This window comes from Colius striatus, chromosome 2 (assembly GCF_028858725.1).
Source record: "Colius striatus isolate bColStr4 chromosome 2, bColStr4.1.hap1, whole genome shotgun sequence".
NCBI lineage: Eukaryota > Metazoa > Chordata > Aves > Coliiformes > Coliidae > Colius > Colius striatus.
Genome location: NC_084760.1, coordinates 84376881 through 84391882, shown reverse-complemented (window position 1 = coordinate 84391882; position 15002 = coordinate 84376881). Strand labels below are relative to the sequence as shown.

Genomic DNA, 15002 nt, shown 5'->3' with positions numbered 1-15002 from the left:
ATGAACTATGCAATACCAAGGAATTCCCAGTCACTGGCAAGAAATCTCTCTCCCTATTCACTGCACATTCAATACATGGCTTTGAACACTTCTTATTACAAAATATTCTAAATAGGCAAGGAAGACAGAATGGCTAAGTAACCAGTGACTCTTAGTCATTCATCATGATATGGAGTGCTTCACAAATTACTTGTATTTTTAACAATGTCCACAGAAACAAGAAATAGCACTATCAGGATTAAAAAATCCTGACTGATTTTAGATGTCTGACGTGACACATGATGACCTGTTTCACTGAGGAGTCAGCACCCCATAATGCTTTAATAATCAAAATCCATTTCTCTCTGGCTTCAGATAGAAGTGCTCTGAACTCCTGCAAATCATGCCTCCAAGGCATCTAGCTAAGCACTCAGCAAATTAGTGACCTCCTTTCCAAACTTGAGTTGGAGTGACTTGCTTACCTGCACAAAACAGCTCTCTGGGAGAGGCAAGGACTGAACACAAATCACAAAAGCAACACCAAACAGCTTTGGCACATTCCTTCTTGTGATCTTGGTCTTACTCATTATATCACTGTCAATTTTGCAACTGTGGTAGTAGTCATGCTCTTGGAGATGACAGGTCCCTGTATTCTAGATTCCTGATTCATCATCAGAGCAAACCTGCCCTATGTATAGAATTGTAAAATAACTTGTGTAAAAAATGCAAACGGTGAGAGTGTAGCTTATCTTTGCTTCTTAATACATGCAGTACAGCGAGGTTGAATTCAAGTTGAAGTTCCTAACTTTTGTATACACAGCCTTGCAATCTTATGAATATTCTTACTGTGGGGAAAGGGTGGAGGGGGAAAGATGGCAACGTGTATGTGTAATGTTCCAAGTTCCAAAAACAGGAAAGAAATTTGTACCTTATTCAAATAATGTGTCATTATATTGAGGGTCATGGGTCAGAGAAACAGTAGAACCATAAGGCTGACCACTCACGCATCTGCTGCTTCAAACTGATGGAGTAATAGGAAATGGTAACATCACTGGTGATGGGAGGTGTATCCATAGCACTGCTCCAGGTTCTTCTACCTTGACCCAGTCACCAGACTCCAGAGTCTCAACATAGGTCTAATCATCTCAACAAATGAAGCCCTGGGTTTGACATTCAGCCTCATAACTACCTCCAATCACACTATGTCCCAAAATGCAGAAAAGTGTTCCCCTTTTATCTCCTTTGTCCATTCTGTTTCTTCCCTTTTCATAGAATCATAGAATGGTAGGGTTGGAAGGGATCTCTAGAGATCATCTAGTCCAACTCTCCTGCAGAAGGAGGTCAACCTACATCAGGTCCCATAGGAACATGTCCAGGTTGGTCTTGAAGACCTCCAAGGAAGGAGACTCCACAATGCCTCTCAGTCTCTCTCGACACACCTTTCACCAAAGAACTCTCTCCTCTCACACTGGCAAGAGCAAGTCCCCTCCCCTAACCAGACCGAGCATCACCTCCTGTTCCCTTAATCTCATCGGTTCAGCTTGCCTCTTTAAGCAGTCAACTGATTTTTTCTTATTTACCTTTTTCCCCTTTTTTAACCAGAAGTGATGGCCCATTCCTCCTCATTTTGCTGACCACCCACAGCTATTATTGAAAGGACAAGAGTTTTCACTATAAGTGCCTAAATGCAGCCTGGCGCAGAGCTACCCACAGCCACAGCTGCAGAGTCCTGAAGCACAGCATTCCCTCAGCAGCTGTGCTGTGAACACAGGTAAGCATTTCAGGAGCAGAGAAATTTAAGCTGCTTAGTGAACACAAAAATCTTCAGAGCTTTTAGGTTCCCTTCAGTCTCTACTGAATATATATAAAGTATAGCATTTCATAGTCTTATTTCTCAGCCAAATTTGTGCATCCTTTACAAAACATCTCTGGCTACAAAGCATACACGTGTAACAGCATTCAGTGAAGAGGCCTTCAATTTTCTTTTCCCATAGCCTACATAAAGATAGCATTTTCCTCCTATTTTTCTAAGTAAAATCATGTCAGCTGTAATCAAAAGAAACAAACGTAAAAAAAAAAAACAACATGGAAGAATCTCAGTAGCAACTATTTGGGATTAACATAAATTTATAATGAAAAGTCAACCCTAACAAGAAGACCATCATTCTTCCTTATAAAACATAGAGTTCACACAATTAATTTAATTTACAAAACAAACTATAAAGAGAAGATGGATAAAAAAAAGTGCAGGCAATATGTTTAACAGAAGTCAATTCAAGGTCTGTTGAAAAGGTACAAGAAACAGGATAAAGTAGGAGTGCAGGTAGAGATGAAGGGAGCACTCAGTGCATAGAAAAAATAACAGCTCTGGTATATTTTATTTGATCAGACTGGCAATCTACAAGAAGAAACAACATCAAAGGGATTTTTGTCCCATTTTTTAACAAAATAAGGAAATCAGCAGGCATGCTTCTGTGTACGTGTTTCCCACCACAACTTCTGAACCAGCTGCACAATTTCAATCCAGTCTGACAAAAAGAATACGGGAATCCAAAATATTAAGTTTTGTTTCTATGAAACTAGCCAGCTGGGTAAAGAAAAGAGACCCTATTGCTGTCCTGCCTAGTAAAAGGCTGAAACTTCAATCATCTGATATGAAAAAAATCCATTTATCTGCAAAAATTCCATGAAAAATAAACCCCAAGCTCCCTTCATTTCACTGCTCCAAAAACTTTTTTTTCCTTTTCTTTTAAATAAATAATGCTATTTGCCATTACACTCCACAGTGACATATGTCTTTAACATAGACATGTACATCTTTAACATAAAGATTCTTTCTGTCTTTAGTATTTTATTTTTCCAGTTTCAAATGAGCTTGCTTCAGGATTCTACTTTGCCATGGATGGCACTAGTTGAGCCGTCACCACTAACCAGCTATTCTGTTAAAATCTTCTAATCTGGAGAATTTACCTTTACTCTGTGGCATGCTTACACAGCATCATACAGATGATCATGCTGAAATTAAAACACACTGCAAAAGAAGGCAGCTAACAAGCAAGGGCTGATTGCATTGCTCCTACTACTTCTGGGAATTTGAAATGAAAACACTGATGTCTGTGATACAGATTAGCATATGAAAAAATTTAACTTGTGTATATAAGCATTATTTCACTCTTTATCCCTAGGCTCTCCTTATACTTCACAGTATTTGCACTCCAAGGTCTGTGCTGTCCTTTCATTAGGACAGCCTTAAGTCACTGGATCCAACGAATCTCAAGTCCTCTGTACTTCAGTATATAATCTGTGAGACCGTTTCCCATCTCAATATGATCTCGCCTAATTAAAGTGATATACGCAACACGCATTGCTTTAGGAGAAGGAAATCGAGATTAGGAACATATTTTTTGAAAGACCTTTGCCTTGTTCGTTAATGGTTTATTTGAGCCTAATGATACTAGGCCCCAGAGAATATGGCATATACCTGTTTCCCTGACATTTCAGAGAGATGATGGTGAAGGAATATGGGACACTAGTCTACTGTATTGCAAAATGGTGATTGACTTGAATAACTTACATTTGGGGATTTTGAATTAAAGCAGAAAGATATCCTGAAAATTTAATTCTTATTTGTGCTTCCTAATGCCTCTATATTAGACATATTATGCTGTTTTTACAACAAAAGTAGGTTAAGTTGAACACCCAAGGGTAATGATATATAGTTTTGAAGGTCCACTATTACAATACACAGATTCTGAAATTAGGAAAGGTTGGTTTTATTTGGGTATGAACTCACAAGTACAGCAAGTAGAAGTCCACAAAGCCTAACTGCTGTCTTCAATACAAGCATGAAATCAGCTTGTGTGTGTCTGCACATGAGGGAAAGTAAAAGGGTAATTAACACAGAACATGAAAAAAATGAACGGGTTTTATTAGCCCTGGTAACAAGATATTCTAAGTCCAACCTCCACTGTGATCAAGCCAAATGTATAAGTTAATCAAGACCTTCACTAAAGTATTTCTGTTAACACTTTCATCTTACCAGTGGGAATTTATTTATAAAACTGTTTTCCACTGCTAGCATGACAAGGTGATCATTAACACACCACAGACCATGTGAAGGAACAAAATTAAAAACACGTGAAAGTGGCATTACACTGGTACTGTAAGCAACTGCCATAAATAATTCTGCTCCTCAAGGTGACTTCAGTGGTCTTGCTCTAAATCTAACATATCAAAAGCCCTTCATAAAAAGTCTAATTCTCAAAATTTAAATTTCTAGGCTCCCCATGGATGTCTAACATGACTTTTTCATGCATGAGAAATCAATTTGTTCAACCAAACCAGTTCCGACTTCCCCTTGTAAGAGCTCATTTGGAGTTGATTACAGGAAAAAAAAGACATTGAGTTTTACACATCTTAGGTTTTGAAGTAAGAGCTCATTGTGTCCCACAAATGCTTCCCATCTCCCCAATCAACCCACTAGGAATTGAAGCAACCAAATCAGTGGGAAGGCTATGGCTCAGGGAATTGGTAATACGATAAAACCACCTTTCGTTTTAGGGTGCCACTTTGACACTGGCACAGGTAGGCACTATCTTGGTAATTAATATTGCTGAGTGCTGACTTACGTGAAAACAAGCTGATGGTTTAGGTTAGTTTGCAAAAGTATTTATATTCCCTACCTCACTCCCACCCACACAAACACAAATTAATTTCTGTGTACAAAAATCTGCTTGCAGAAATATATCATCTCCTCATTCTTGGTGAAATCCCTCTCAATGCAAAATGACATTACAAATAAATATCAATATCCTACATGCATGCTTTGAAATGGAGCACGGGCTTTGCATAGAACAAATATTTTGCTTGGGGCTCTGCACAGGTTTTTTAGCACCATTCTTGCAGAGGTGATACCTTATGTTGCAAAGAGCAGAACAAGAGGAAATCTGCCTCCTTGATATCTTTTCAACCTCTGCTGCTGAAAGACAGAGACCTTCATTCTCCACAGCTGTTGACAAGAGTCTTTCATGTGCAAAACATTTACAAAAAAATCTCATTTCCCATAATATTAAACATGCACTTCTTAGCAAACATTTTTCTATTTTCTATGTATAATATAAGCTTTCACCTACTTTGCTTAAATATGAAGAGTTTACAAGCTGGTTTGCACATTTAGGGTTATGAGGTATGGAAATAAGTAATTGACAACTTGTAAAATTTACCAAACTCTCCAGCCCATCACATGATTTCTGCAGGTATCCCATCTCAGCTTTTATAAAGAACACAACGTGTGTGTGGGTGTGCCTGCTCAGGGCTCCCAAATCTTTCATGTCAGAACTTCCCAAATATGGTTCTCAACTGTATGTGAAGTTGATATTCAAGATACCATAAACATCAGAGATGCTGGGCCGCATCCATAGAATCATTTCAGCTGGAAGAGACCTTTAAGATCATCAAGTCCAGCCTTTGTCCTAGGCCTATCAACCACTAGACCATTTCCCTAAGTACAACATCCAACTGTCTCTTAAATACTTCCAGGGTGACTTCTGCATCTTAAGCAACCTGAGGAGGAGGGATGTGGTTGCAGGTTATGGGTAACTAAAGTTCTTTTTGGGTATAGTCCCAGCTAGAATAGCACCCTGTTTGTTCCAGCTTTCACTTGTGCAGGGCAACAAATGATCAAAAAGTTACCACCAACTTCCATATCCCAATTTTTAACCTCTGGTCAGATGGTCTGAGAAAGTGAGCACCCTATAAAAGGAAATTATTTTCTTTTAAATTGTAGGCAACTCCCATTCAATCCTCCACTGTTCTTTCTCCTATTCTCTTTTCCCCATTCCTAATCATTAAACAATTCTTTCTGAAGCAAGAGGATTTCTTTCTATAGTTGTTTGGCTGACTATTTTGCAACACAATCTAGCTTTAAAAAAACATTTTTTTTTAAATAATTGTCCCCTATATTAAAATTGCTGAGGTCTGTAGCCATTGGTCTTTAAAAAAAAAAATCTCTCGGGACAGCTTAACCTTTTCATAGCAGCAGTGAAACAGAAGGAGCACTACTAATAAAAGTAGAGAACTGCAGCAACTGGTCAGAAAAACAATGCAATTTCTGTCCAGACTTCATTTTTATAGGTGAAGGACAAGCTACAATATTATTATTGCTAGTTTTGTTTCAGTTTTTCAAACCAATAAAGTTGGAGTCCATTTATTTGAATGATATAGACTTAAACCTTGGTATAACAAGAGCTGAATACAGTAGCGAAGTGTCACATGGATTGTGGGCCAAGTCCCATACTCTTCATACATCATGGAACCTCTATTATATCTCTAAGTAACTGAAATAATATTTCAGAAGTATAGGTATGATTTAAAAGCTCAGCATTTTTGTTGATTCCTAGCATGCCCACAACACAGAATGCCAGCTGCAAAAGGAAACAAGAAACCAAAACAACAAAAATTCACAACTCTTCATGACTTAGCTGTAAAAAACAGTCAACATTGGGAAAGACAATTTATTTTCACCTGTCATTCCATGGCATTCTTTCACACTTTTGTGAACAGAGTACTTTTGTTCCAAAGCACTGCAGCGAGCACTTCCAGCTTGTTCAGAGAAAGCACAAAACAGTTCTGTTCATAAGAATGTGATCAGTGCTTCAGTTTTTGTTTACCCCTGAAGAGGTTGATTTTACATAGTTTACTAGCTTGGCTTGAAAAAACTACCTTTTCAATGTTCTTTAACTCTTCTGTAGCTAATCCAGGAGTAGAAAGCAAATCAATATAAGAAACACACAGAGATTATTATTTTTCTAACACTAATCCATCACAGACATCTGTCAGAAATAAGTGCAATGTTTTATAAAGCAGAAGATGATCAATACTGGTGCTCTTGTGCTTATATCAAAAGGGCACATACTTGTTAAGCTAACAGAACAACAATTGTCCAGAATGTATCAGAAAACCTAGTTTCATAAGCTTATTAAGTTTAATAAAAAAGTACAGGAGAGTGTGAATTCACTTTGCCCTCAAGTAAGTGGTTCATTAATATTTTTACTCCAAGACTGCAAGTTTTGTAGGTAAGATGTGGCTAGCAAACAGCCTTCCTCTATGTGGGCTTTGTCATAAAAGAAAAGAATTGGCATCAGAAATTTTTCAAAATTTTTCCCTGAGACAAAGGCTACTACCAAAGATTTTTCTGAACAAGAATATTGAAGCCAATTTTCTGTCTTCTTAAGTTAACTTTTTCTCTCTCTGTATATAAGAACAATAGCTAAATGTTAAGAGTCACCATTAAGTCAGGAAACAACCATACAAATGCAATCTAAAAGACCTCAGTTACTTCCCAATCAGATCTTCTAAAAGTTTTCATAAGAGTCGTAGATATTTTAGGGTATAAAACTAGAATGTCAGATATAAAAGAAATATTACAAAGACTGAAAATATATCTCTTAGCATAAAAATATGATACAACTAGGCTACAGGTCAAGTCTGTTCCTGACAGTTTAGCTGAGAGGCCAGACAAATTGATTTACACTCTTAGGCCTCAATTCTTTCATTCTGGAAACTGACCTGCAATTGTTACCTTCTCAGAACTATTACAGAAGATGTAAAAAACTTGAAATGACTTCTTCAAGCCACAGTAAGTATTTCATAACCTCTTACCACATGTCATTTTGCTTTCTGTAGCAAACTTCTTAAATGTAATAGACATCAGGTAGTCACCAACTAGCACAGGTATTTACTATCTTCTTAGTTTGCCAGGATTTACATGGTCATTGTTACACATTTGTCTCTCTGCAGAAGTCCTGTTCTGTGCGCATGTGTATGGAAGTGTTCACCATTAAAACCACATAAGGGAAAAAAAAGATGCAGCCAGAGGTATGGTCCCTTAAGCAGAAGGCTGAACATTCAGCATTTTGAGAAGAACGTTGTCCTTTCTCTCTGAACCCTGTTCTCCTTACAATCCTACAATTTCAGACAGCCTAAGTACATTATTGGTGAAGCTACCCTCCACAGTTTACAGTAGTTTTCAGTAACATCTAGTGCACTCCACCATGCAGTGTTCTAGTAATTCTTGGCAGCACACTAGGACCCACTTCAGAGGATTCCCAGAATACACACACAGCTGTTTGACCTTTTGTCCTGTCCTCAACATGCCTTATCTAATATAACCAGAGAGATGTCATCACCTTATAGCATTGCTGAATACTAACTCCTACACCATGTTTGAATATAATACCACAAACTGCTGCCACTACTTTACACCTCTCCAGTGAGGCTGCACGAAGTATTGCTTTTAACGTAGGCTATTACATCCCATTTAAATCCTAACATGCAGCTCAAAAGGCTCCTCTTTCATAGCAAGCTTAGAAATCCAGTTCTATTCAGTGAGCTGTGCATCTGGTTATGAGAATGCAGTTATCAATAACACTGTCGAAGCAGAAGAAATCCTGGAGCTGATCCCCCCAAAAAAATAATTCATTAATCTTCCTTCTACTTGTCCCCATATCAAGGAATATTTTTGGCTAACACATTTAGCACTTTTGGATTAGTAACCCAAATGGATGCTGTGAGAACTTTTGGACTGTTCCCAGCCTCCCGTGGCATATTGCAAGGTCTGACTGGGAGATTTTTCTGACCAACAGATTCCCAAATTATAAGAGACTCTCAAGGTTGCTTGAAAATCATTAATGACAAGAAATACTTTTCAAATGTGCTTTCCAATTTGCTGTTTTTTTCCCACCCAGGGCAGTAGGAAGGGCTTGAAATTGATGCAATTGTGGGAAGCTCTTAACTTTCTGCACCAGAGCAGCTGATGTCATGTATCTACAATGAAGATGTTCGATCTTCCATGTGCAGCTGTAACCATCCACAGCACTGCCAACCAACCTTATTTCCAGGCTGACTAGTGGAACAGCTCTGTACAGCAGTTTCAACACAGCTCTTTCTATAGTAAAATTCTGACTATGTGCTTTTTGCAACCTCTCCACCAAATCTCTAGAGAAGAAATTCATCTCTCAGAATACACAAGAAAATACACAAGTCTGACAGAGACTCCAGTTAATGCATCCTCAAACCAATTTGCATGCATGCAGTTCCCTAGTTTACGTTCAGGTAATACCACTTATTTCTCAAAGCCAGGCAGCTGCCAGAACTGGTTTTAAGAGCCACAACTAAAGGAGCTCTCTGGGGCCTCAGAGGTCTATTAGCCTAACCTGAACATCAAGGCAAGTCATCCAGTGCATGAGAAAAGTTGAACTCTACAAATTAATCTTTGTCCAGGATCAGAGTAACCTGATACTTGTTTTACTCACCACCAAGTCCTCCCATTTGCCTCTACGTGAAGGCTATGCCAGGACAGAAGCAGAGCAAAAAGTGGTGAAATCTGTCCTCAACTTTGGCAAGAGGATGAACACATTAGTCATCTGAAAAGCAGAGTTCTCAACAGCTTATTAGCATCTCTCCTTTATATGCTTCATCAGAAGAGAGACACAGCAACTTAAAACTTGCATTATTTCACAGAGAAATGGTGCAGAAGTTCTAGCTCCCAGTTATTTTCCATCTCCAATCCCACAGCACAGACTTAGCAATTTGTAAGCAAACAAGACTGGGAAGAGGAGGGTTAACACAAGCGTTAAGAGATATATTGAACACATTTACCCAATGGTAAACATGTGAAAGAGGAGTCCCTCTTGCTATGCCCAAAGTGCACGTTTGAATAGTTTGAAAACAGACGCCAAGAAGCAGCTGAGGCAATACAAAACGTAAAATACCTTTCTTTACTGTTTACCAATATGCGTGATGCTCTTATGCAGCTGAACAGTACCAATGACAACAGTATTTTTAGCATTTTAGGTTTGCCCAGTAGTTACTCTTAGCTGTTTTACTAGCAACTGCAGCAGATAAAATCTGAGTTACTTGTTCTGAAATACCTCATGGATAAGCTGTAAAGGACATTTGGGGTACAAGTTCTGGGATCATGCCAGTCACCCATGATTTGCTGATATCACCTGTGGTGTTGATGATGAATGCCAGACCATTGTGCTGCACTAACATCACACAGACTGTGTAATCTCTTATCTCTAGCTCAAGTGATTTACTTGATCTTCTTAGGGCACATATGTACAAAGACTTCTGCACAGCTTTAGGTTCAAGAGGAAGACTTTCAGAGAATAGGAATAAGAAACATAAATCTGACTAGAATTTCTTCTCTTCTTGTCTCTTTCAAATGTTAATACAGTTAGCCTGATATTCTCTTAACTCATCCTTTCCTATCTCTGCTAATGCTTATTTGCATGACACACTCCCCATTAAAACCCCCAGGCAGCTTCCTTGCACACGTCTTCATGACAAAGACTCCTACTCTAGATTCCTGAAGAAGTTTATTTTGAATTCACATTTTGCATTCATGATGTGTGAAAAAATATAGGTGCAAGAAACAAGCACATTTGTTTTACTTCATGCCAAGGAAACAGCACAGTTCACAAAGAGGAAGGTTCTACTCAGTCAAAAGCTGAAATCTAGAAAGGAATTCAAAGTCACCTTGAAAATATTTTCGTTTTTTAATCTACTTCACTTTATTTCTGCTCCCCAGCAGCACATTTCAATTTCTCCCTTCACTCACATACTCTCTAGTCAATAAGCAAAACAAAAATTGCTAAAATCAGGCTCCTACATGAGTTTAGTCTGATATGGTAAGATAGGGCTGAGATACTATGGTTTTATGAAGATTAAAAAGTACAATCTATCAGAAAGGGAACAGCCACCATGAGGAGCATCCTCTTTTGTTCAGAAACTCCTGGCCAGGAGTATCATCTCAGGCTTATTTTTAAAGTGTATGAAATGGGAACTGGAGGAATAGCATTAATATATTTGAATTTTTGGCCAGTGGATTAAAACAGAAATATGTTCAAAACCAACTACATCATTTATAGCTGCAATCCTGTTCTCAGAGTTACCCAAGAGCTAAGGGAAATAACAAATAGCATCGGACCGATTTTCAAAGAAGCTTACAACGCACCCAATGGTGGTGGTGCTCCGTGTGAGCCATCTACCTGGCTAGTGCTGGACAATGCTCTGCTGCAGCCACACAGCTTCCAGAGGTAACTTGCTCATCTCTGTACTATACTGCTATTTCACAATAAACATAGCAGAAGGTTCCTGAAGGCCTAAATTATATTTTAAGAGCATATTTAGGCTGTTAAATCATTCAGGCACTTTCGAAAGATTTGCTCAAGTTCACAAATCAAATTGCTCATCTAAGCTTGATTCAGCTCAATTTTTAAAATCACCTAAATTGGTGCTAATGCTGGCAACATTAAAAATGCTCTTAAACCCATTTAAGGTTAATTTGGTAATTTACCAACATAAAGACTCAGCTGACTAAAGAGGGGGCTTTATATAGGGAATTTTACAGAATTGCACTGGCTTAGCTGTAATAGTAAAGAAGAGTTTATTCAAACTTCTTAAATACTGGCAAGCACGTAACTTTACTTAGGGTAACTCTTCTCTAGATAAAAAAAGCCGTAGAGGAAAACAATACCAATGGATATAGGTTTTGTCCTCGCAATGAGCTGCTTGTTTTTTGCACAATATTCAGTAAAGCTATCATCAGTACAGAAATAAACCTTGTATTTCTCTGACACAAATGGTCTCATTTCTTATAAGGAGCAGCTTTCTTGGATATGAAATGCTGCTGTGAATAGGTCTAGACTTTACACAGCCATGGGTCACTAATTTAATTAGATTTCAAAGGAGCTATTCTACATTTACACTGAATACAATACTTCCTGTACCCTCCCTCATACTAAAAGGAATAAAACAATCCCCCAGAAGTTTACACCTCAATGCATGAGGAAACAACAACAAAGTGTACATACAATACCTTGAGTTACAGATGGGGTTTATATTGTTCAAGTTATTAGGAAAACCTTAACTACCTGACAAGTGGGTATTTTTAGCAAGGAAAAAAGGTTTCTCCTTTCTAGTGAGACATGATTCTGGTTGACCTACTCTGCTCAGAAAGTGACTGCCATCAGCCAACCTCAGTAATTTGCCCTCCTAATTATGAGCTTTTACACATAGTACAAAAATATTTCAAGATTCTCTGTATGAATAAAAGAAATTTCAAAAATGAACTTCACTGGTAACAGTGGCAGTCCTTGCCTTCTATTAAAAAATAGGGGTTTTTTTTTGTAGGAGTTTTCTTGGGGAGTGAAGGGCGGGGTAGAGCAAGGATAAGAGCCCCATGTGTTTGGACTGCTGAGCTTTTCTTCTTTCAAACAAAACTTGGGGCTGCAATTTTCACTAGGTTCTTGTATCACATGTGTTAACCTGCATTTCAGACTCTCCAAGGTTACTGCTCTCTGAGTGATCCAAAGCTGCATGGATTATTTACTTGAGGAAAACAGGCTCTTACTAAAATTCTCGGCCAAGGAGCTAATATTACATTTCAAATAATTACACAAGATAGAACCTGTTACTGGAACTGAAACCACACTAATAGATGGAATCATTGAAGGCCAAGGTGGGGACTGGGAGAATAAAGAATCGCCCACTGTAGGAGGAGATCAGGTTCAACACCATCTAAGGAACCTGAAGGTGCACAAGTCTATGGGGCCTGATGAGATGCATCTGCAGGTCCAGAGGCAACTGGCAGACGAAGTGGCTAAGTCACTACCCATCACATTTGAGAAGTCATGGCAGTCTGACAAAGTTCCCACTGACTAGAAAGGAGGAAACACAACCCTCGTTTTTAAAAAGGAAAAAAAAGAAGACCTGGGGAACTGCAGGCCAGTCTCACCTCTGTGCCCAGCAAGATCATAGAGCAGACCCTCCTGGAAACTATGCTAAGGCACATGGAAAATAAGGACTTGATTAGTGACAATCAACATGGCTTCACTAACAGGAAATTGTGCCTGACAAATTTGGTGGCCTTCTACAATAGTGTTAGAGTATTGGTGGATAAGGGAAAAGAAACTGACATCATCTACCTGGACTTGTGCAAAGCATTTGACACTGTCCCGCACGACATCCTTGTTGTGATGGACGGATCACTCAGCAGATAAGAAATTGGCTGGATGGTTACACTCAAAGACTTGCAGTCAACAGCTCAACATCCAAGTGGAGAGCAGTGCCAAGTGGTGTTCCTCAGGGGTCAGTACTGGGCCCAGTGCTGGTTAACATCTTTGTAGGCAACATGGACAGTGGGACCAAGGGCACTCTCAGCAAGTTTGCCACTGAACCCAAGAGGTGTGGTGCAGTTGCTGTGCTGGAGGGAAGGGATGCCATCCAAAGGGACCTTGACGGGCTTGAAAGGTGAGCCTCTACAAACCACATGAACTTCAACGAGGCCAAGTGCAAGGTCCTACACATAGAATCATAGAATGGCAGGGGTGGGAAGGGACCTTTAGAAACCATGTAGTCCAACTCCCCTGCTGAAGCAGGTCCACCTAGATCATGTCACACAGGAATGTATCCAGGCAGGTTTTGAAGAATTCCAGAGAAGGAGACTCCACACTCTCCCTGGGCAGCCTGTGCCTGGGCACCCTCACTCTCACAGTAAAATAGTTTTTCCTTATGTATAAATGGAACTTTTTGTGTTCCAGCTTCATCCCATTACCCCATGTCCTGTCACTAGATACAATAGAACAAAGGGCTGTTCCAACTTCCTGCCATCCATCATTTAGATATTTGTAAATATTAATGAGATCTCCATGATGGAAATGAAGTTTGGGGAGGGCCTCCATATCCTAATAAGAAACACAGCAAATAAAAACCAATTATGATGCTATTTCCTTGATTATGGTCACTTCTGCTTTACAAAGTGATGTTACAACAGCAAGAGCTGCTGTGACCTTAGTATTAATTAGTAGGACAAAGCCCTCATCCAGCTTAAGGGCAACGTCCCTTGGCACAGGGATACAAGAAATAAGAATGCAGAAGATACAAGGAGCCAGAGAGAAAATCCAACATTGTATTATTTGGAGACATTCTAAGGCCAGTGTTGGGGACTTGAGGCACAAACACACAGAGACTCTTGACACTCAAGAGAGCTGTAGCTGGAACTAGATAAATTGCCAGAGCTGTGATGAGAGTGCTGGAATCACAGCTGAGGGATTTAACACAAAGATGAAAGCCATCCATAACACACGCCTCCTTTTACTTTATCCTACCCTGTGGCACTGTGTGTTGTGCCTGAAAAGTGCAAGCTCAACAACACATCTGCCACACGAACACATTCCTGGCTACTTCTGCAGTAGTGGCAAATGTACAGTTTTACTGCCTTTCTTATTTTTTGTCTAAACCACAGAGCTGCTTTATCTCCAGTCTAGCAGAAGTTCACAGGGAGATAGATGACTAATTTGAACTGATTGCAGACAAGACAGTACAGGCATTACTGAGTAGCACAGACCAGTAGGGACCACCAGAGAGATGAGCTTGGTAGCAAACTCCAATTTATTCTTAACACATGGAAGGATGCGTCAGCAAAGACTCTCAAAGTGAAGCACATTAATTAGTTAAGCCTACTCAAGTTTTGTGGCTATTTTAAAATTAATAGGGTTGAGTAAACTAGGGCATGCAGACAAAAAGGCCCACATCCTTGAAAGCACGTTGTGGCTGAGAATTGCCTTTGTTGATCTGGATTTAACTGGATTTCAAGGTCTAATAATGAATCAATGAGCTGAACACTGTTTCCCAGATTCCTGTGTCTCTGTGATCAGGCTATTATAATGACCTGGGATTCAATGAGTGCCTTCCACTGCATTATATTAGACCAAAGCTGCTATTAAAGAACTTTCAAAAATATAGAATTATGTGCTAGTTGACTCCTCACAGCTAAATCCAAAAAGCTGAATACTGCTGTTGTGTTTTTTACATATCCATATAACCAAATTATACCAAGAACAGTAAAAGTAAAGGAATAAAGCATGATTGATGTCAAACATCATACCTTGCTGAAATCCTCCATGGTGTGTGTTTCTAAGAGATCGATGGATCACTTTACAGTAAGAAAGAACTTCTTG

The 15002-nt window shown here is 39.1% G+C and overlaps 1 protein-coding gene across 2 annotated transcripts in view; it reads right to left on the bottom strand.

Annotated features, from left to right (window-relative positions):
• Positions 1-15002, bottom strand: part of THADA (THADA armadillo repeat containing) — a 167090-nt gene that overhangs the window by 12970 nt on the left and 139118 nt on the right. The window lies entirely within an intron of this gene.